Here is a 22,231-nt window from a genome sequence, read left to right on the forward strand (position 1 = left end):
GGCTGGGAAGCTCAGCTTGGGGTTTAGACTCCACAATTCTCAGGAAGAAACCCCTGGCCACTGAAATATCCCTCCAGAATGTCAGCTGATGCCCATGGGAGCCCAGCCAGCCCTCTTGTGCCTCCTCCACACTCCCTACCAGTTTTGTTGTGGTGAAGTTGTTTCTTCTGTCTGTCCTTGGTTATAAGGCTTCTCTTCAGGTAGTGTTCAGTTGGTTACTCAGGATGATTTATCTACTCTTTAGTTGTATTTCCAGATTGGTCCTGGAAGCAGGTTACTATAGCTTCCACCATCTTAGATCTTCCATGCATGTTTTGATTTCATTGTAGTAAACTCTACTATTTCACATAATAATATCTAAAAGTAATGAGTAAGAAGGTGATAATCTGATATTCTGAAGTCATTAACACATCTATTCTATGAATATGATATGACCTATCGAATTTTGGATGGAATCAAAATGCACTAGTCTCTTAAAGATGCTCTCTCTCTAAATAACTTTAAAGAGTTAAGAAAAAATGCTAGTGTGAATAAAAAAAGGTTTAACATGCTTTGATATGTAGGATTCTGTGATTATAGGAATCCTATTATGTCTCTCCATATCAGGGCTTAATAGCCTACACAGGAATTAGAATTCACAGCTACATGTAACTCACATTTATTTCTATCTGTGAGAAAGGATGTTCTAAAAATCATCTAGTACAGTCATAATATTATCACCTTTTTATTGGTTGAGATGTTACAAATCTTGGGTGAAAATTTTGTTTTCAAAGTGCAAATTGGCCATGCTAAGTGTATCAATTAACATCAGAAATTATCAGAAAGGAAGAATATTAAACAAGAATTTGTAGTTTTCCAACTTTTCAGAGAAAATAGAGGAAAATATCTTAGCCAGAAGGTACATTTTAATTGGCTCCACATACATATGTTAACACATCAAAATTACTCATGTGCCACAGTGACTTCATAATAGCCACAGTATAACAAGATTGCATCATGGGAGGTGCTCTCCTTAGATTTTATCATTTTTATCTCAAAATATTATGGATCCTCATTTTCCTTCTTCTCAAGAATTGGCTGTCCAGGACAATCACTACCTGGTAACAGGAAACTGAGGCCAGCCCATATTCCCTGGAGTCCATTAGCCCTTGTTCTAAATAGCTTTATTTTCACTCCTGAAAACTAAGCATGAATTGTATTCAAGTCTAAATCTGGTCTTCCCCACTACTTCTGGGCATTTTTCCATCAGACTCATACCCTGAGAACCATCCTTCTGATGGAGCTTCAGAACTGGATTAAAAGGATGCTTTCTTGTCTGACAGCATGGTTGTGGGGATTAGTAATGTCCTTCTAGCAGTCATAGGAGTTGTTTTTATTCTAGCTTGCTTCCTTTTCTCTGATGTCCTTCCATCTGTCCTGGTAGGGATGTCCCTGTTTTACATGATGCCAGGGATGTGTCTAGAGGTTGCCATCTCTATTAAATGATAACTTCAAGCCTAGATATACTTCATACAGGAGGTTGCACTATGACATCAGCCTTCTCAATATGCACTTTGATGTAAACATTGCTTTAGTTTATTTCTTTGCTTTTTTTATGGCTGGATTTGCTTACTTGCTTTCCTTCATTCTTATGCTTAAATTTATTTTTAATTTTTCTTATTTTTTCAATTACAGTTAGCATTTGATAGATTAATTTCACATGTATAGTACAGTGGTTAGAAATGTATATAACTTATTAAGGGATTTTTTTAAATCTTGAACCTGCTTAAATTTATTTCTAGCCCTTATATTGTGAAGTATAAGATACAGCTTGTTGAATTATCATAAATTAAACAGTTCCATCAACCATTGAGGCAAAGAAAACAGAATATTATCAGGACCCTAGAAGACGCATTTGTGTCCCTTCCAATCAGTACCTTTTCCAAACTCCCAAAAGGTAATTGCTATGCATTTATAACATTTCCTTATTTTTCTTATTATTTCACCACATAAACAACCATCCACAAACACTGTCACTCATTTTGCCATAAAGAAATTTATAAAAATGAAATTATACAACATACATTCTTTAGTTCTTTTGTTCAACAAGGTGTGAGAATCTTCCATTTTTATGTGCAGCTGAAATTCATTCATTTGTATTACTTTATAGTATGCCACATACCTTCATATATTTGTCCTTTTTACTATGATGTACATTTAGTTGTTTCTACTTTGTAGCTATGATGAATACTATTGAATAATTCTCTAGTCATGTACATAGCAATGGCATTGCTGGTTTATCTGGGATGGATCTGCACTATAGATGGAACGTGTGTATCCCCACCCACAAATTCACATGAAACTTAACCCCCAAAGTGAAGGTGTTAGGACACAGGGCCTTTGGGAGGTGATTAGGTCATAAATGTGGAGCCCACAAGAATGGAATTAGTGCCAACAGAAGAGACCCCTGAGAGCCTCCTCTCCCCTTTCACCATGTGAGATCACAGCTAGAAGGTGCCATCTGTGAAACAGGAAGTGGGCTGCACCAGACAGAGAATCTGTAGGAACCTTGATCTTGGACTTTCCAGCCTCCAGAACTGTGAGAAATTTCTGTTGTTTATTAGCCACCTACTCATCTAGGATAATTTTTTTCACAACTAAGACAATATGTTCAGCTTTATTAGATACAGCCAAGTCATCTCCCAAATTGGTTCTACCAATTTGCACTCTGACCAGCAGCATATTAGAAACCAGTTGTTTCATATCCTTATTAATCCTCATTATTTTTATTTTTATTAAATCATATTAAAATTATTTTATTACAGTTGTCCTAATTTTTCCCCCTTTGCTCTCCTCTGCCCATCCCACCCCCTACTCCCACAGTCAATTCCCACATTGTTGTCCATGCCTGTGGGTCTTTCATACATGTTCTTTGTCTAATCCCTTCTCCTTCTTTCCACTGTTATACTCCTCCCCCCTCTCTTCTGGTCACTTTCAGTCTGTTCCATTATTTCCATGACTGTTTTTCTCTTTTGTTTGTTTATTTTTATATCATCCTTTTCAAGGGGCTCTTGTTCCTATAAGCACTGTATCATCTGTACTTCTGTCTTCTGTAATATTTTTCTGCAGCATGCAGGCTAGATTAACTGTGATTGATAGTTTGCTGTTTTTCATATTGTGATTTTATTTTGATCATAGTTCTTATTTATGTTCCTGAATTTAATAACTAAAATACAATGACTATACAAGAATTTTCTTCAACCAAATTTAATAACATCAGATTCTTGTGGTCACATTTAAGAAAAGTGTGTTTGAAAATGTGCTAATATTTGGATTTCATTTCTTTTAAAATTGTATTTATTTACTTTTAGAGAGAGAGGAAGGGAGAGAGAAAAAGAAGAGAAACATCAATATGCGATTGCATCTTGTGCACCCCCAAATGGGGACCTGGCCCACAATCCAAGCATGTGCCTTAACTGGGCATCAAACTGGCGACCCCTTGGTTCACAGGCATGCACTCAATCCACTGAGTTACACCAACCAAGGATGGATTTCTTCTCAAATAAAAAATTCACTGGATTTATGTTTGATAATTCTTTACTGATGCATACCAATAATCTACAGTGTTTAGCCCAAATTTCAAATGTTTTAAGATAATGTAATGCATAACTATACGTGCAGTCATAATTAATTTCAGAAACAAAATGTAAATATTATAGCTATATAATAAAATCACTATTAACTTGTAATATCTCTATATTATTTTACATTTGTAAGTCTATAATTAAGTCAGAATATAGGAACTCACTATGAAATTTTATGAGACAGAAAATACTTACATTTTATACATAAGTGACTTTAGAATTTGAGGTAAGTAATAAACTGGAGTATTCATTTGGAAGACACTAGTGATGTTTATTTTCTTAACTTTGTATGTACAATTTTTTTCAAAGAGTGAAAAAAAAAGATTCACTTGTTTGTGGGGGAGCTTTGTATAGCAGAGCCCCCTGGACATCTGGGATGAGAATAATTCTACCAAGACATGATCTTCTTGGGGAGGAAAGGTGGAAAATCTCTCAAAGAAGAAAGGCCTTCAGCCTGTTCTTCAATGGGCTTTTATTGGGTTCAGTTTGCACAGGAATGCAGGTAAAGCTCATCAATCATTGTCAGGCAGTAATGATCAAACAATAGGTAACATTCAAAGAACTATGAGGGCTTATTCTGAGTCAGGGTTAGATAGCTAAAGGGCCATAAAACCTTTGGAAACAAACTCATTTTATGCTTGGACCCTTATCATTTAAATTGATGGTATTCTTAGCAAAGCAGTTTTCACAGGATTGTATGTATTCTTTCTTAGGCCTCATCACCCCAGGGAACTGCCCACTCCTGCCCAGGACTGCATCACCCTCTGACATTGTTTCAAGCCTAAGTCAGGCAGGGGAAGTAAGGCAGACAAGAGATTAGGAGACTTCTTACAGACAGAATGAGGACTCAGGCTATGTCAAAGCCAAGGGGTGAGGGTCCATCACCCCCATTTTCTATAGTCCCCAAAGTCCTTCCCTGATGGCGCCATCATGACCATGCCTGTCTTAGGTTGTCCCTCCCTTGAGAAATCTTACCCATCATTGGCTAACTAGCCATCCACCCCGAGCCAAGCAGAGTGAAGTAAAGGGGGCAGAGGCAGCGCCCCAGCCAGGAAGATAAGCTTTGTCTCCTTAGTGGCTTATGGTCCCAAGGTCTTTTACTCAGCCTTAGCCATGGAGGGTTACAGCTTCTAAAACCAGGCAGGGTGGTTCCCAACACTTGTTAGTGGTCCCAGTGATACCCAAAATGTTGGCATGTCCCTGACTCAGGTAAAGAATAGTGAATTCAGTAACCTATAAGGATCTGAGTTCAAATTTTCAAATTCTGGTTGTTTTTAAACTTCAGTGTCTTCTGAGGAAGGAAGATAAAAAGAATTTCTACTTCACATGATATGTTGTTGGGAGGATTGAATAAGGCGGTAGGACCTGGCCAGTGCTTGGTAATGTAGCTGCTTCACAATTACCTGCTGTATTCTCCAGAACCTGGCAAGAACAAACCTATTCTCTGCCCTTATAGGTTTACATTTGCAGGAATGTTGTATAAATATAACATAGCATATGCCATATTTTCTAAGTCCTGTTTCTTTTATATAGCATTTGAGATTCATCCATTTTTTGCCTTGCATCAATAACATTGTACAGTATTTCATTGTGTGGATACAGTCTGTCTATCCATTCCTGATGAAGGGATATTTGACTTGTTTTTAGCTTGGAGTGATTATGAACAAAGCCACTATAAATATCTGCATATATTCTTTAAGTGAATATTCTTTTTTCATTTAATTTGGTTAAATCTCTAGGAGTAGGATTACTGGGTGGTATGGTTAATGTTTAACAGTATAAGAAAAAATCTGTATGAAGTAGTTTTACAATTTTGCATTCTCACGAGAAATAAGTGGTAGTTTCAGTTGCTTCACATTTTACCCTCACTTAGTATTAACAGGCTTTTGTCTGTTTATATGTTTTGCAATTCCAATAGTTATGTGGTGGTGATAGATTTTTTCAATAAGAAAAATATATTTTCTTCAAACATTAAAGAATAAAAGCAGCCTTCAAACTAACATGGAATTACAAAATTGCACATTTTCTTATAAAGAGACTCTCTCATTTACTGCTTTACCTCAGAAATTCAGAAGGAACTTTGTTTATTTTCTCTTCTGTATTTTTTATAAGGCACTATGAGACATCTGAGGACTCAAAATTTCATAAGAAATGGTTCCATATTCAATCTGCCAATAATTTATAAGAATTTCTGATGTAGAACCCTCAATACAGGCTCACTCCTATTTGAGAGACCACAGCCAGTTCAGCAATAAAATGGGGGAATTGGTTTTACTGGTCAACAGATTGGAAAACTATGTGCAATGTTGATGACAATAGGGCCGAAGAAAGCTTTGAGAGCTCAGATTTGAAGACTCAAAATTACCTTTATTTTCGAGAGAGCTTAAATAACATTTATTCTTTTTTGGTTCAATCCCTTAAACATAGGAGTAATGTATCCAATCTGTGGAGCATGCAGAATGCTGAGCTGCATGGATAAAAGAACTGAGAAAAGAGAAAAAAACAAAACCTTAGCCCTATGCCATCTTAAATTGGCAAATTATTACATAGTACAATCTATTTAAGCATAAAAATTTAATAAAATAACTGAATTTAAAAATTAAGCATTTTCTGTTGTTTCATAATAACTTCTGATTCAGCTCAGCTCACTGCAATTTATATCTCATAATAAGCATCAGGACCTTTTTCAGGAAAAAATGGGCTTTCCCTTGTGACTATGGTCTTTAAATGGTTGGCCCTTGTCTTTAGAATTGTCCTGAAGCCATTTCTGTGGGTTCTTAATATGCTAAGGCAGAATTTAGCAACTCCCAATTGGCTTTGAAAATCCTCCTCTGGATCAGAGTACATTCCAATGTTCTTCTCATAGCCAAATATATTTGTTTCTCTGACCACTGTTTAAAATGAACAAACAGATCATAAGCTTTAAATAAAAATACAAGGAAAAAATGCTTTCTAAACATGCGCTTTTATTTATTTATTTTTTGGGTGATGACAGCATTTTTAAAATTTAATTTAATTTTTTTTGCATCACCATTTATCCCCCCATATTCTCTTCCACATCTACTCACTCCCTTACCCCTCCATCACTATACTATTGTCTGTGTCCATGATTTCTCTCACTTTGTTTTTTTTACTGGTTGCTCCACCCCTCACCCCTCCAGCACCCCCCACCCGCCACCCAAGCTATCAGCTGGCTGTCTATCTTTGAGTCTGTCTCTGTTTTGCTTGTTACTTCAGCTTGTTCATTAGATTCCACATGAGTGAATTCATATGGTATTTGTCTTTCTCTGACAGGCTTCTTTCACATAATTTTCTCCAGGTCCATCAATGCTGACCCAAAGGGTAAATTTTTTTTTCTTTTTTACCTCCAAGCAGTATTCCATTGTGTAAATGTACCATAGCTGTTCCATCTTCTCATCTACTGATGGGCACTTGCGCTGCTTCCAAATCTTGGCTATTGTAAATAACACTGCAATGAACATAAAGGTGCCTATATTCCTTTGAATTAGTGTTTCAGGTTTCTTTGGATAAATTCCCATAAGTGGAATCTCTGAGTCATAAGGCAGATCTATTTTTAATTTTTTGAGGTAACTCCATACTGTTTTCCACAATGGCTGCACCAACTTCATTCCCACCAATGGTGTACAAGGGTTCCTTTCTCCACGTTCTCACCAACACCTGTTGTTTGTTGATTTATTAATAATAGCTATTATGACAGGTGTGAGGTAATATCTCAATATGATTTTAATTTGCATTTCTCTGATGATTAGTGACACTGAACATCTTTCCTATGTCTATTGGCCATTTGTATGTCCTTCTTGAAGATGTGTCTATTCAGGTCCTTTGCACATTTTTTAATTGAATTGTTTGGATTTTTGGTATTGAGTTTTGTAAGTTCTTTATAAATTTTGGACATTAACCCCTTCTTGTATGTATTGGTGAATATGTTCTCCCATTGTGTGGTTGTCTTTGCATTTTGTTGATGGTTTCCTTTGCTATGCAAAACTTTTTAGTTTGATGTAGTCCCATTTGTTTGTCTTCCATGCCCAAAGAGATATGTCAGAAAAAATATTGCTATGAGAAGTGTCCGAGATTTTACTGCTTATGTTTTCTTCTAAGATATCTCTGGTTTTGAGTCTAACATGTAAGTCTTTAATACATTTTGAGTTTATTCTTTTGTGTGGTGTAGTAATGTAGTCTAGTGTCATTGTTTTGCATGTATGTATCCTATTTTCCCAACACTATTTATTGATCAGACTCTCTTTAGCCCATTGTATGTTCATGCCTCCTTTGTCAAATATTAATTGACTATAAAAGCATGAGTTTATTTCTAAGCTCTCTATTCTGTTCCATTGATCTATATATCTGTCTTTATGCCAGCAACATGCTGTTTTGATTACTATGGCTTTGTAATATACTTTGATATTACGTAGTGTAATTACTCCAACTTTGTTCTTTTTTTCTCAAGATTGCTAGTACTATTCAAAATCTCTCGTGGTTTCATATAAATTTAGGGGGATATTTGTTTTAATTCTTTAATATACACCATTGATATTTTGATAAGAATTACTTTGAATCTATAGATTTCTTTGGGTAGTATGGACATTTTAATGATGTTAATTCTTCTATCCATGTACACGGTATATACTTCCACTTATTTATATCTTTTTCAATTTCTTTCTTCAGTGTCTTATAATTTTCCAAGTACATGACTTTTACATTTTGGTTGAATTTATTCCTATGTACTTTGTTATTTTTGAGGCAATTGGGAATAGGATTGTTTTCTTAGTTTCCCTTTCTGATAGCTCATTATTGGAATATAAAAATGCGACTTATTTATGGACATGTTATTTTAAACATCCAGGAATAACACTGGACATTTGGACATTACACAGCAGCAAAAAAGGAAGAAAAGCAGGAAAAGCTATCAAAATGCATTTGAGATATTTGTTACTCTCTATGTGGTTTTACTTTTTAAACTCTTCTAAAATTTAAATTTTCTTGCCATGCTCACTTGTGTTAACATGAGAAAGCCTGTAAATATTCATCATTGTGATGACATAGTTAATACTAAGTGGTAACAAAATCTTGAATGGATGCTCTTTCTAAATTAAGATCACTTTATTCTAGTCACAATTTGATTCTAATTAAATATTTAGATTTAAATGCTGCATATAGAATCTATTTTTCTCAATATCACAATCTTTGTAGGGCTTTTATTATTTGTCCATTCCCTTGTCCTCATACAACAATTTTCTCTTTCCTTTTACCTATAAAGAACCATAAAAAGCTCCAAGGACACAAAGCTGAGTGACATCTTGTTGCTAACCCTTAGGCATCACCATGAAATGTGGGAGCCCATGGAAGGAGAGAGGCAGAGGTTGGCTGTAATTTCTTGGTTGTATTGAAGGGTAGATAGTACTTTCCTGTCCCAGATTCAGCATTTAAAGGGCCAACCAAATTCTGAGCTGCATGTCTGGGTGCATTCTTGAGATGGCAAATATTGTATGTGTTTTTATATTGCAAAGATCAAGGCAGGGAATGACAGAAAACAAACAGGGTTTTGTTGTTAATGAACAAGTATGTCCTTACACACATAAGCCTCCCTGTATCACTGCTGAGTGGGCATCAGCACACTGTAGTAGTCAAGGACTTTGGTTTGTGGCATCAAATGCCTTCCTTGCACCCAGTGCTGATCCTGACTGTCTACTCATCAGTGTCCTCATCTGTGATTGCGCAGATGACTGCGCAGACATACTTAATAAGCTTCAGTGAAGAATAGGTGAGAGGACAGTGGACACATTGTTCAGTACTTAGTATGAGCCAACCACCATTCCTACAGTTCTACATTGGTTGGTTATTCCTGCAGTTTTCATGAGATGGATATAATGCCCTATTTTACAGAAGAAAAACTTATAATCAGGAAAGCTGACCAGCCCAATATCACACAGGAAGGAACTTAACTGCCTAACAAAGCACGACCAGAGGTAGTCTTTTTCTGTGATAGATAGTAATGCCTCTGCAACCCCATGAATTTTAGAGCCATGATGGTGGGCAGGGAAAAAGCTTAAAGTGAAGACCAGGAGAACAACTAGTGAGTTCTGGGAGTTTTTATTTTTAGTTCATGTTTGGGCACTCACCTATTCTAGCCTGAAGCTCTGTCTCATTCATCAGTGAGCAGTGGAGCTAGTTGGTTGGTTGCCTGTGGTAGGACCGTGGACTGAGAATCTCATCACAGATGAAGAGCTGAGATGCGTAAACTTCATGACCCTTCACTTTCACTCACCATCCATGTGTAAACTTTAGTGCCCTGCATGGTGCAAAGTGTATTCTGGGATCACACCCAGTGATCACAGTCTCAGTGCCTATAGGAACCAGGCAGACAGTGAATCCCTTGGCTGAATTCCAGAACTTTTCTGAAATTCATTCTTTGGAAACAGAATGTTTTTCTTTGAATTTTTCTTGAAGCTTACAGCTCCAGTGTTTGCTTTAACTTCCCACTTTTGGTATTGATGTGGATATAAAAAGTATCTCACTTTTTTTCTTAATTCTATCCTAATAAATAAAATAACACAATTGTGATGATGAAAGAGACATCTAAGACCAGCAGGTGGTACATTATAGTGAGGATGAATTAGGGGAAACATGCCAAACCTAAACAAACGTACTGTAGTTTTGCCTCATTGCTGATGGCTAAGCATCTAATATTTTCATTTTCTGTTTTCCAATGCAAGCTGGAGGGGTGGAATTTATGTTTAAATGTATATTTCTTTTTGTGGATAAATAACTAAAATAAAAAATAAAAGCATTCCATGGACCAACAGTATGTAAGCCAACCTATAGAAACACATTGTTGGACCTCTCAGTCAGATACCTCTATTTAGGAAAGGTGGATACCAGGAGAATTTTTAGAAGAAAAGAAAAATCATTGTATTTGTAAACTAGGTAGATTATTCTTCAGACCTATTAGTCTATCTGTGTTATCAACCTAGAGGTTGTAGGAGGCCAGGAAAGAAGATTTCCAGAGACATAGAGACAGTGGAAAAAAGATAGAGTCCGTGGTTGAACCCTGGACATAACCAATAATTTAAGAAGAGACCCTGGAAGAAACAAGGGCTGATCAGACAGAAGAGATAAATGTAAGAAAGAAGAAGCATTGGAAGCTTCAGAAAAGCCCAGTAAGATATAGACTGAAAGACATCCTTTAGTTTTGTAGCTTGTCTACATTGAAAAACTAATACAAGGTATTTTGGTTGAATGGAAGAATTATAGTGGCTAATAGGTGCTACTCTTATCAGAAACTGAGATTATAAAGGAGAGAATAGGAATTGAAAGTCAATGGGTAGAAGAAGAATTAGTTATCAGGAAAGGATTTACCTTTATGAGTGAGACTTGAAAATATTTATTACCAGTGACAAGTCTATAATGTTTACTCAAAAGGCAGAAGGAAACTGACTTTTATTAACAATTACCAAATGCCATTTCTAAATGTCTTTAAGTTATCTCATCATTTCTCACAACTCTGAAGAAATGTGGCCAAATGTCCTTCTATTATAGATGTGGGAAACTTTGTTTCATAGGAGTTTAATTCTTCTCCAGGAAGTTCCATAACCTTATGATAAGTATTTTTCCTTTTGTTCACTATCTATCCAACAGCTGTTCCAGAAAAATTTAAGATAATTTAGAAGAATATTAGTACATAAGTATGAACCAGAAGATAGTAGTCTGTACTCTTTACAGTATGTTATAGTAATGCATTTGATGGTATTGCATGTTTTGTTTGCTTCCTTCATATTATAGTTCTAGTTTTGTTTGGGAAATAAATCATTCAAAAATCATTTTTCTCCTCTTGTAGCCAGACAAACTGAAATAGAGGGGGGGGGGGTACTGCTGATATTTGACACTAATTTATGTTTTCTTACTAATAATGGATTATACTGTAAAATTCACAGCTTCATGTATAGTTGAGGTCAAATTACCTTCATTTTATTTATTCACAATGTGTTGGAATTAATTGAAAAACATGGGCTCCCTCTTGTGACAAAATCAATGATTTTAAAACTTTTTGATGCCAAACTCATATATCTATGCCCTTTTCATTGTTTTTAAATATTACACATAAAATAATTATTTAATATGATTCTTTTGTATGATAATTATTTCTTCGTTTTTTAAAAAGTTACCTATATTTGATTCTAATTTGTGTTTTAAAATGTATATAGTATTTTAAAATATTGAATTTCAAACTTGTGTTGAAAATATAGAAGAAAATGAAAAAAATTTGATTTCTTTTTTTGTGTTATATTTATTCCTATATGTGTTTGAAAACTCTCTGGGAATTAAATTAGCCCTTGTAATGTTTGGCTTTACTATACTCCACACTCTGCATGTCACTGACATTATACTCTGTGAATCCTCTGCATTGTAGTGTGCTTGAATTTCCCCCATATGCATGGTGATTCTCTCTGCTTTCTCTGCACACTGTTCATGTGAGTTGTTTCCACAGTTGTCAAGGAAGCAGCATTCAACCTGACCTCTGGGAATGCCCACATGAGAAGGTCTAACCAAGAAAAAATATAAATGACAAGTCATGTTTAAAATGAAAGAGTATATGCTATGTGTCTCTGTCCTTGTGTGTTTTTGTATGTGTGAGAGAGGGTAGTGAAAAAACAAAAGGAAAACACTTAATAGTCATATGCGTGGACTGAGTTCTGTAAGGATCTTTTGAGGTCATGACAGTACCAGAATGTGAATTCATAAAGAACTGGAGTGAATCTTGGCTTCATCCTGAACTACCTGCATGGCCCTAGGCAAGTCCTTTTCCTTCTTGGAATGTCTCTTTTCTAGCCTGTATAATAAGGCAATTGAACTAACTCCATGCTTTTCAATATATTCTCCTCAGAAACATATATGTGGGAAATGGCATATTTCCACGGCTCAATGGAGTGTTAATTACAGAGGCTGTGTCTGTAGGTGATGGTGTAGGGACTTTGGAGTCAGGGCTATAAAAGCACCATCTGAGACAACTGTGTGTAAGGGAGATGGGGGTCCCATGATGGGGACTTCTTCACCAGTTAACAATAAATAAACTAGATTCTCAGGTTAATTTCCCAAGATTCAGTAAAGGCTAAACATTTTGGCAAAGCCAGGTTGCTGGTCAGGTACAAGAACCAGGACTGGAATTTCACTCTCCTACTCATTATTGACTTCTATAATTCACACATGCCCAGCATGTTTTCAGAGTCACAAACTGGCTGTATTTTGACCACCAATTCCCAAACATTAAGATGCAGGGTGTAAGCTCACCTCTCTATCCTGATCCTGTCTGTCTGCTTTCCTTGCACAGACTGGTCTACTTCCTCCATTTCTCCTACCGTCGGGCTCCAGGAGGAATTTTAGTTTGTAGCCCCAATAGATAGTCAGAACCTGGTTTTTATTACCCATCACTGGTGTTGCCTGAGCACTTCTGTGCCACCTGCCCCATCAAGGATGAACCAGGCTCCTCCAGGGAGCAACTACCCCATGTTGCACTTTCTCAGGGACACTCTCCTCTGCTTAACCTTCTTGTCTAGACCTTGGGTTTCTCTCCTTTTTAGTGGATAACCTGCCTTGCCCTTGAGTTTCCCTTTATTTCTTGACTCCATGTCTCAGAGCATGCACAGGGACACAGTCTGTGGCCTGCAGGCCAGTCCTTCCTTTTCCCCACGTGTCACCTAAATTCTGATTCATCTGAGAAAGTGGGTCAGTCAGGCCCAGAATGAGCAGCAGTGGTGCGTGGCTGCACCTTAGTGTTTAATAGTCATCCATTCAGTCTTCCATTTGGCTCAAAATATTTCCTGAGTTACTCTAGTGTAGTAATGACATCAACAAATGTGGTCTTACTTTGGCTGGTGTGGCTCAGTGGAGTGAGTGCTGGCCTGTGAACCAAAGGGTCGCTGGTTTGATTCCTAGTCAGGGCACACACCTGGCAACCACACATCCTCTCCCTCTCTTTCTCCCCCCTTTCTCCTCTCTCTAAAAATGAAAATGAATAAAATATTTTTTAAATGTGATCCTAATGAAGAGCATTTATGGGAATCTCAGGCCTGAGATGGGTCTGACTATTCAATGAAATATGGAAAACAATGACATGTGTATATGAGTGAGGAAAGCCAGAGCTAAACATGCATGTGTGCTTTTGTTCATTCGAGAACAGCTGTTCTTTGCCTCTGTGAGCTGAATGTTGTTTGAAGATTCTACTGAGAAAAACAGACATGGAGGAAGTGAGTACGTTATATTGTACCTTACATCATGAGGGAGGAGACAGGAGGCATGCAAAATCTGGTGTGTAAGCAGCAGCCAGACCCTCCAACCTGGCAGTGGCTTTTGTACTTGGAGAAGGATTTTGTAAAGCTTAATATCTACATGAGTTTATGCATAAGGAGCTAGAGCCAATATCAATTTTTAGTAGTCATAGTTGTTAAAATACATAAATTACTAGGAGGGGCTCTGTAGAAGGAAGGAGACACCTAACGTTTGTGAGCAACCACTCTCCAGTCCACTAGCCCAAACACACATACCTAGTTTCTTCCCCTAAGCATTATATGGCATGTTTGTGTGCATGGGGGTGAGTATGTGCATGTGTATAAGTATGTACATATATGTGAGTATGTATGAGCATGTGTGTGTGCAAGTGTGTGTCCTCAGGTGTAATGATAGCATGCAGTACTCAGCAAATGTGAGATCCAGTCCTGTCCAGATACTGGAACCAGAATGTAATGGAAACCTGTGCTCGGCACACAGGGCTGTGGACTGCTGGTTTCTCTGGTCTCATAATTCTTGAGCTAACTGCAGAATGAGCTCCTCTCAGGTGATCACAAATAAGTCCTCATAGAGCAGAACTCTGCCTGTCTTAAAACATGCCTGTATTTCTACCAATCTTTCTGTTTTTGGTAATTGCTGTTTTAGTTCAGGCCAGAGCAGGACAGCAGGAGGTGAAGTCCTCTTCTTGTATTCCTGATGCACTAGGCATCCCCACAGCAGGGGGGAGAAAAGGGGCCCTGTTCCTAGTAGATTCAGGAAAGAAGAAGCATATGATCCTTTGGGGCTGCCCTCCCACAAAGCTCTCTCCCATTAGTTTGCACCTTTTCTTTAGGGTTGTGTTCTATCTTCCATGACAAATGCCCCTACACGTTCTTTGGCTCAAACAGTGCCTGTGCAAGGGATGTGTGGCACTAGCTGTTCTTTTCTTTGTGCACTGGTCCTGTCCTGCCCTGGTCTCTCCACCTGAGAATTTCTCAGAACATCAGTCTTTTGAAGGTAAGGTATGAAATCAATGCATTTTTATAAGGTAGGTGTTTAACAAATCTCAACTGAATTTTAAAAAATGGACTGAATTAAATTTTTATTCCCCCCAACCTAGTCTCTCCCCCAACTGATTTGTATTATTAATATTATTCTTCCATCTAATCTTTTGAATCTGCTCATACTATGAGGAGTCACTGAGGGGAAGTGATGGAGAGTAGGGTATTTATACACAGTTTCTCTTACCTCATTATTGCTTTTACCACATTGTAGTGCAAATATTTCAGTAGCCACTCCACCAGACCTTCAGCAGCCTGTGACCCTAGAAACAGGGATCATGTCTTACTCATTTCAGTGTCCCAGGACACCAACTCCTGTCTGAAATTGTACAAGATGCTCAGTAAAAAAAAAAAAAAGTTGAATGGATGAGTTACATCACTGTTTACATTTTTGCCTAAAATACATATGAAAAATGCTAGAAGTATTTTAATGTATACCTACAATTAAAACTTCAGATATTACTCCAGAAAACACTATTCAAAATGATATAGCATCAGTGACTGCATCAGGATTCAGTAAAACCAGTAAAGAAAATATATAATTTTGTTCTGGTGCAGTTTACATTTTTAATTAAAAAATGATGACTAAGAAGATGATGGCTTTCAAGGGCCCAAGGAAAGGGGAGACTTTGGACAGATGAAGCCAGAAATGTGCAATCCAGAGAAAAGTCAAGCTCCTCGGAATAATAACATGGGCTGATGCTCTCTGTATAGTCGTAACGCCCTCTGAGAAGGATAGAAAATTACTTCCATTTCTTTTAGCTCATGGGAGCTAAATACAGAATGACAAGGAACAGTAGCAGGGCTCATTATGTCTGATTGCTAATTGCCCCTCTGAATGATTCAGTTATACTGCTACTAGATCATTAGTTTAGCAATTTATGACTGTGGCACAAACTAGTATTTTAATTTTTGCAGCCCAATTTTCACAATACCTACTGTTCAGATAATATCTTTACTCAATTTTAAATTGATCTTTTGAAGGCTTATCAAAGAGCAAAATCCTTGCATTTTCTGCCACGTGTATTTCATGCAAAAGTTAGGCACTTTCTGAAATTGTATTTAACATTAAAGGGCAGAAAAATGACATCTTAGTAAGTCCTATTTCATTAGGCTTAATTGTTTTTTTTAAATTTTGTGGGCAAAAAGGGTGAAAAATTTTTAAATGAGTCTAAGTGACTGAATCGAACAGATGCCAAATTCCATGTCCCAGAAAGACATTGAGCAGTTGAAAATTCATCTTCCTGTTCTGCCCATTTCCACCCCAGACATGTCTTCTCTTTATGCCTGGGTAGCTTTTCTCAGCACCTAAGAGGAGGCAGCTGGCTACCCTGTTCCCACTCCCACCCTGGTTGGTGTGGTACACAAACAAGTCAATAGTTGTCAGACTCTAGGAAGATTCTAGTGTCATCTCTTATTTCTATTTGAGTTACTCTGGTCAATTCTAGTCTAAAAAAGTGCAATTGAGTGACTATGGGTACATTTTGGCCCTGAAATGGTCCCTCTTAACTTCACTGAAGTCCTCCAGTATCCCAGCTACTGTGCTGGGTTTGTCATGAGATAATGGTTTGTCTTAGCATATTTGTCATCTTTCATAAACACTGTTTTTTTAGTTTGACATTCCCATCAACCTTTAGTGGTAAGATAGTGTTAAGAAAGTAAATCAGGGAGAGAGAAATTAATATTATGATATACTAAAAACATCCTCATTAATCCAATTTTTCAGGTCTGCTGCCTAAAACTTAATTGATCAATTAAATTCAAAGGACCATTTTAATTTAATTATATTTATTTTCCTTATTTGTATACATAGACAGATTGGCCAAATAGTTGAGTGACATTATAAATTAAGATTTGATTTATCCCTGAACAGGTAGCTCAGTTCATTAGAGCCTTGTCCTGATATTCCAAGGTTGCAGGTTCAATCCTTTGTCAGGGCACATACAAGAATCAACCAATGAATACATAAATAAGTGGAACAATAAATTGATGTCTCTCTCTCTCTCTCTCTCATTTCTCCTTTCCTCTCTTTCTCAAATCAATAAATAAGATTTTTTAAAAATTTTTGATTTAAAGATATGCATTATTTAGATTAGGCATATCCAAGTAGATGATAAAGTTTTGACTTTGTGATGGATGTAATGAAGACTGGATAATTTTCACAATGAGAAGGAGAAGCAGAATGCTTAGGATAACAAATTTAAAAAGTCTCAAATATTTAGTTTTGGCTTTCCTAATATATGAAAATGACTGCTTTTAGTATTTGTTGAAATTATCAGACCCATTTGCCTTACAACAAAGAATTTTTAATTAGCATGTCAAAAGGAAGAATATTTGGCATAACTTGTCACTCTCCCTGGCTTTCTGTGTGGTCCTTCGTTTTTTACTATAATAGAATTACAAAAGCCCTGATGTGTTCTTGCTGTACTGTTCTTATAACTAGTACTCACCAGTGCTGGATCAATATTCTAAAGGGCATACCTGACAGTATTATTTCAGGAACATCAGGCTATATTTATTAAGGACGGATTCCGTGCCCTTTATTGCCAGCAGTTGTGCTTGAAATATGTGTTCTTGATCCATTTAATAAATGGTTTCCCACAGACAGACTGCAAATCTTCCTTTTCCTACAAATGCTTTTTAACAAAGTTTCTTACCCATAAGGCAGTCTGTCTAACCATCAAAGCATCACATTGCTGATGGGCACTTAGGTTGCTTCCAGTACTCGGCTATTGTAAATTGTGCTGCTATGAAGGATGGGGAGAAAAGGCATACAACTGTAATTGAATAACAATATTTTTTTTTAAAAAAAGCATCACATTGCCCTTTCTATCTTTGCTCCAGGTGACAGTTGGCTGGTTGTTGGTTATTTTTCCCAAGTTGCTAACTAGAACTCTTAAACAAAATTTTGTGCTGCCCTTCTGAGGCCCCTGACTGTCTTCAGGTTTGTAGTTCATACCTCTCTACTTATTTCAACACTAATTGCTTATAACCTAAAACAAAAATACAGCTGTTATAAAGTGAATAAATGCTTCTGTACCAAGTTAGAGATAAAAGTCACATGTGGTTAGAGTTTTGCCAACATTATAAAACTCAATAATATATTTTGTTTATATTATAAAATTATTTGGTTCTCTTCTCACTAGTATATAATAAAAAAAATTTGTTGTCAATATAGACATGGTATGTTGATAAATGATTAGTTGTTGATAAAACTCATTAGAGGGAAGATACTATAAATCTTCTGTTTCCATTGTAAGCTCAGCCAACAGAAAATATTTTCGAGTTCAAAGAAATGTTGTCACAGTTCTCACAATTGCATAGTTCTCAGAACATAATTGTATTGGTTGTTGAACTTTCCATGTATTCTCCACTTTTTTGCCTTATTTTTAAATATACAAAATTGCATAGATCATTAGATTAAAATAACTAAAAGAAAGGAAATATTTCTTCTTTGTTTTTATATATTTATACATATCCATAACTAAGGTATAGATTATTGGACATTTTTTCCTTAGAGGAAAACTTAGTCCATTTTGTGATCTTAGGCATTTGATTTATAGGGACCACCTTTGTCTTATTTGAGTACACTGCTTAAAATAGATGCAGTACAGTATTTCATACTGTGTATCTTCAGAGCTTTTCAAAATTAGTTAGACTGCCATAGAATTTGATGCTTCTGAGTGCTAGGACTTCTATTCATAATTTCTTGAAATGTGATATTATATTATATGAGTAAGTAATGTGGTACTCACACCTACATAGATACATGCATGTGAGTGTGTTCATTGTTTTTTTTGTGTGTACAGTATTTATACAATTAGAGTTCCTGGCTATTTTTATTAACAATTTCCTAAATAAGAGACTGGTCTTTGAGCCATGTCAAACTGCTATCTGGGAAATGCAATGAGGGAGGAGTGAATATGGAATGAATGGTGAGGAAGCACCATCTTATTGTACAATTTATGTATCTGTCCTACTGACTTTGTTGAGCTACTTACCAAGAATGCACTTAAGGGGTAAGGAATATAAACAGCAGACAGAGTCAGTGCCCACAAAGAGTTTGGATTCTAATAAGAGCGAGGGATGAACACCTATAATTACACACTGTCAAAACAAAAAGCTGAGATCAGAGAAATGTACTCAATGTTCTCAGGCAACAGAGAGAAATGCTGTTAATTTTGCCTAGAGCAGTTGTCTAAGATGAATGTTGATGTGGTCCCCAGTCAGGGGTACTGTGTTAATGACATGAGCATCTCTTATTCAGAAATGAATAAATAAGCCTGATAGTTTCATCAATGTTATCACAAAGAAGTTTCATTGACTTCAAAAAGAACTTTGTATACTGTGGGAACATATAGACATAAGCAGACATAAAGAACATTTAAAAGCGTTAAGTGAAAGTGAAACATTGCCACCTTTCCCTTTTCAATGGTACAAAATGTTGTACCATTTTATGTATGTTTGTATGTATTTTGGACAAACCCAGGTGCAAGCTAACTCAATATCAAATGTAAAATGCTGGTGAAAGTTATGATTTGGGTTTAAAATTATGCTTAGGATTAGATAAAATAAACACACTTAATAAACTTCCAGAATTCCAGTGTCAGAAGTAGCACAACTCTGGACTCTAGGTCAGCTGGATGCTTTGACAGCAAGCAAAATGAGGACACTGTACTATGAGGGTCCTGCCAGATGGGTGCCAACAGGAAGGAGAAAGAACTTCTCCAGGTAAAGCAGACTGTGTGGACGGAATGCCTATGCACTATTTTATGAATAACTCAAGGCCAACAATTGTGTCTAGCAGGGTTTAATTTGGACTAGAAAACAGGGGACTCCACAGCTTATGAAAGACAAAATCAATGCATAAAGACTCTTATAATCTTAAACAAGTCATTTTATAGGGATTGGATAGGGATACCCCAATCCAATACACTAGAATATAAAAGGCCTTACCTGCAAAAGGGAACAAAAATGAAACAGGCTTGTCACAGAACTTGGGAACCACTCTGAAGTCGAGGTCTATTATGTAAGTAAATCTCTGGCTGAGTTAATCAGCCAGCCTTGATTATTTCTACTAATGTCACTTCAACACAGACTGTGCTTTCTGCAGGGTAGCTCTTTTTTCCTTGTTGAAATTGTCAGAACTGGCTAAGACATACCTGGAGTCTGGTATAAAAGATAACACATTCACTGTGGAATACAAAACCAGAAAAATGAGTTTATTTTCTTCTGATAAGGAAAAAACACTGTACTGTGAGAGTAAAAGTCTTTAATCAGAGTAAGGACAAACAAGTTCAAAAAGAATAAATCTGTGATTTAACCATCTTCTGAAATGACTGTTGTTTGCAGTAGTGCCCCAAATTGTTCAGATTTTGGTATTTGCAGAAAAAATAGAATATTTTATAGGATTCTGAACCATTTCTCTGTGTATCAAAGAATAATTCCATTTAGGATTTATATATAAAAAAGGAGATTTAACCTAAAATCAGAAAACAAAATCAGTCACAAAAACACAATAATCAAATATCAAAAGTTTCATTGTATTTGCTTTTTTAAAAAAACAATATTAGTTCAGTTATTGACCCTCTTATAAGCTCTGAATTAAGTTTCCACATAAATCTCCACATCTGTTTTATCATCATACTTGCGATCTTAGAAATGTATTTCTCCCTCAAACAATTTACATGAGAGTGTACACATGCTCAATTAATCTGGTCTAATTACTTAAAATCTTTCCCGTGGCATCTCAGATCCAACTTGTTCATCTGTGCTACTTCCTCTGAATCCTAACCTTAACCCTCAACCTCAACTTTGATAATTATCCAGGCCTTACTCATCCCTTATAATGCAGGTCAGATATACCATGTCATCTCTTTCAGTCTGTTAGATGTCTCTTCTCTCTGTTCTTAAGCAAAAGGTAGACAACTCTAAAATACAGGTGTCTTTCTGCCCCACTTTAACCACTTGAGACTTCAAGGGGGTTACTCCCTGTCTCTAACACTGATGTTGGACCATTTGAGGTTCATAAAAGTTTTTCAGTTCAAGTTCCAAACTTATGCCTATTCTAAGCCCTCTATGTTTATTAACTCATGTAACACTGCATCCTCTGAACTTGGTATTACTTATATCAAAGAGGCTACAACATTTTAGAGAGGTCATGTACCTTTCCCGAGGTCAGACAACTGGTCAGTGGTACAATCGTAATACTGACCCTGGGCATCAGATTGTTATGCCCCATTCCATGGCATGATTATATCCTTGAGGGTACTGGATTAGTGACCTTGTTCCAAAGAGAATGCTGAATGAATGATTCATTGATTATCATATGTGCTCTGAATATTAACCAATTTCTAGTCATTAATTCAATAAATATTTATTGTACCCCTACTATGAGACAAGCACTGTGAATATTCAAACAAATAAGATAAGCTCTGACTGCAGGTGACTGAGATTCATAGTGCAAATCATATTATTAACATTCTGCATTGTGTTAACTTTTCATCACAAAAACATTTAGTCTGCATCAATTAATCTTAGAATAACTATAATTACAGTACACAGAAAAAATTTAAAGTTTCATCCTCTATTGTTTAGGCATTTGACTGACAAAGATATCAAAGTACGTATTGTAGTAAATTATCATAATGGCCCTCTATAGATGCTCAATTTTAGGAGTTGCTTTGGGAGGTCATATATTTCTCTACAACAGAGTATATAAAACTATCATAAAATAAAAGGACGGATCTAAAACTAAGAATCTCTATTTTATTTTTTTACTGACAATGCTAATGTTTATCTGAAAAAAAATCTTATTTTATTCCCTTTGCATAACCAAATAAAATATGACACTTGTTGAATCTTTCCTTTCTAGTAGTCATTTTACAAAATGAATAGAATCCAAGGTTTCAAAGTTGTATTTACTCTGCATTAATAAAGGCAAGCAAAGCTATTTTCCCCCATCCCCAAATGATGTAGCAATGACTCATAGAGTAGAGAAGGAATATTACAAGATGTCATTTTAACATTACTTTTCAAAACCTAGCTTTGGATAATATAAACATTGGAGTATACTTTTAAATTTTTACATACTCTTTGATGGCCAGGAGTAGCTGTCATATTTATTTTTATTGATAGAATTTTCCTTTCTTACTTTAACTTTAATCTTGTAGCCATTTCACTCATTACCAAATGTCCTGAGGAGGTCTAACTACATACTATGTGTGTATGTATTACATACTATACTCTATGCCAGGCAGGAGATGT

The 22,231-nt window shown here is 36.2% G+C and overlaps 1 protein-coding gene across 1 annotated transcript in view; it reads left to right on the top strand.

Annotated features, from left to right (window-relative positions):
- RALYL (RALY RNA binding protein like) overlaps positions 1 to 22,231 on the top strand; it is an 821,247-nt gene that overhangs the window by 268,869 nt on the left and 530,147 nt on the right. The window lies entirely within an intron of this gene.

This window comes from Desmodus rotundus, chromosome 8 (assembly GCF_022682495.2).
Source record: "Desmodus rotundus isolate HL8 chromosome 8, HLdesRot8A.1, whole genome shotgun sequence".
Lineage (NCBI taxonomy): Eukaryota > Metazoa > Chordata > Mammalia > Chiroptera > Phyllostomidae > Desmodus > Desmodus rotundus.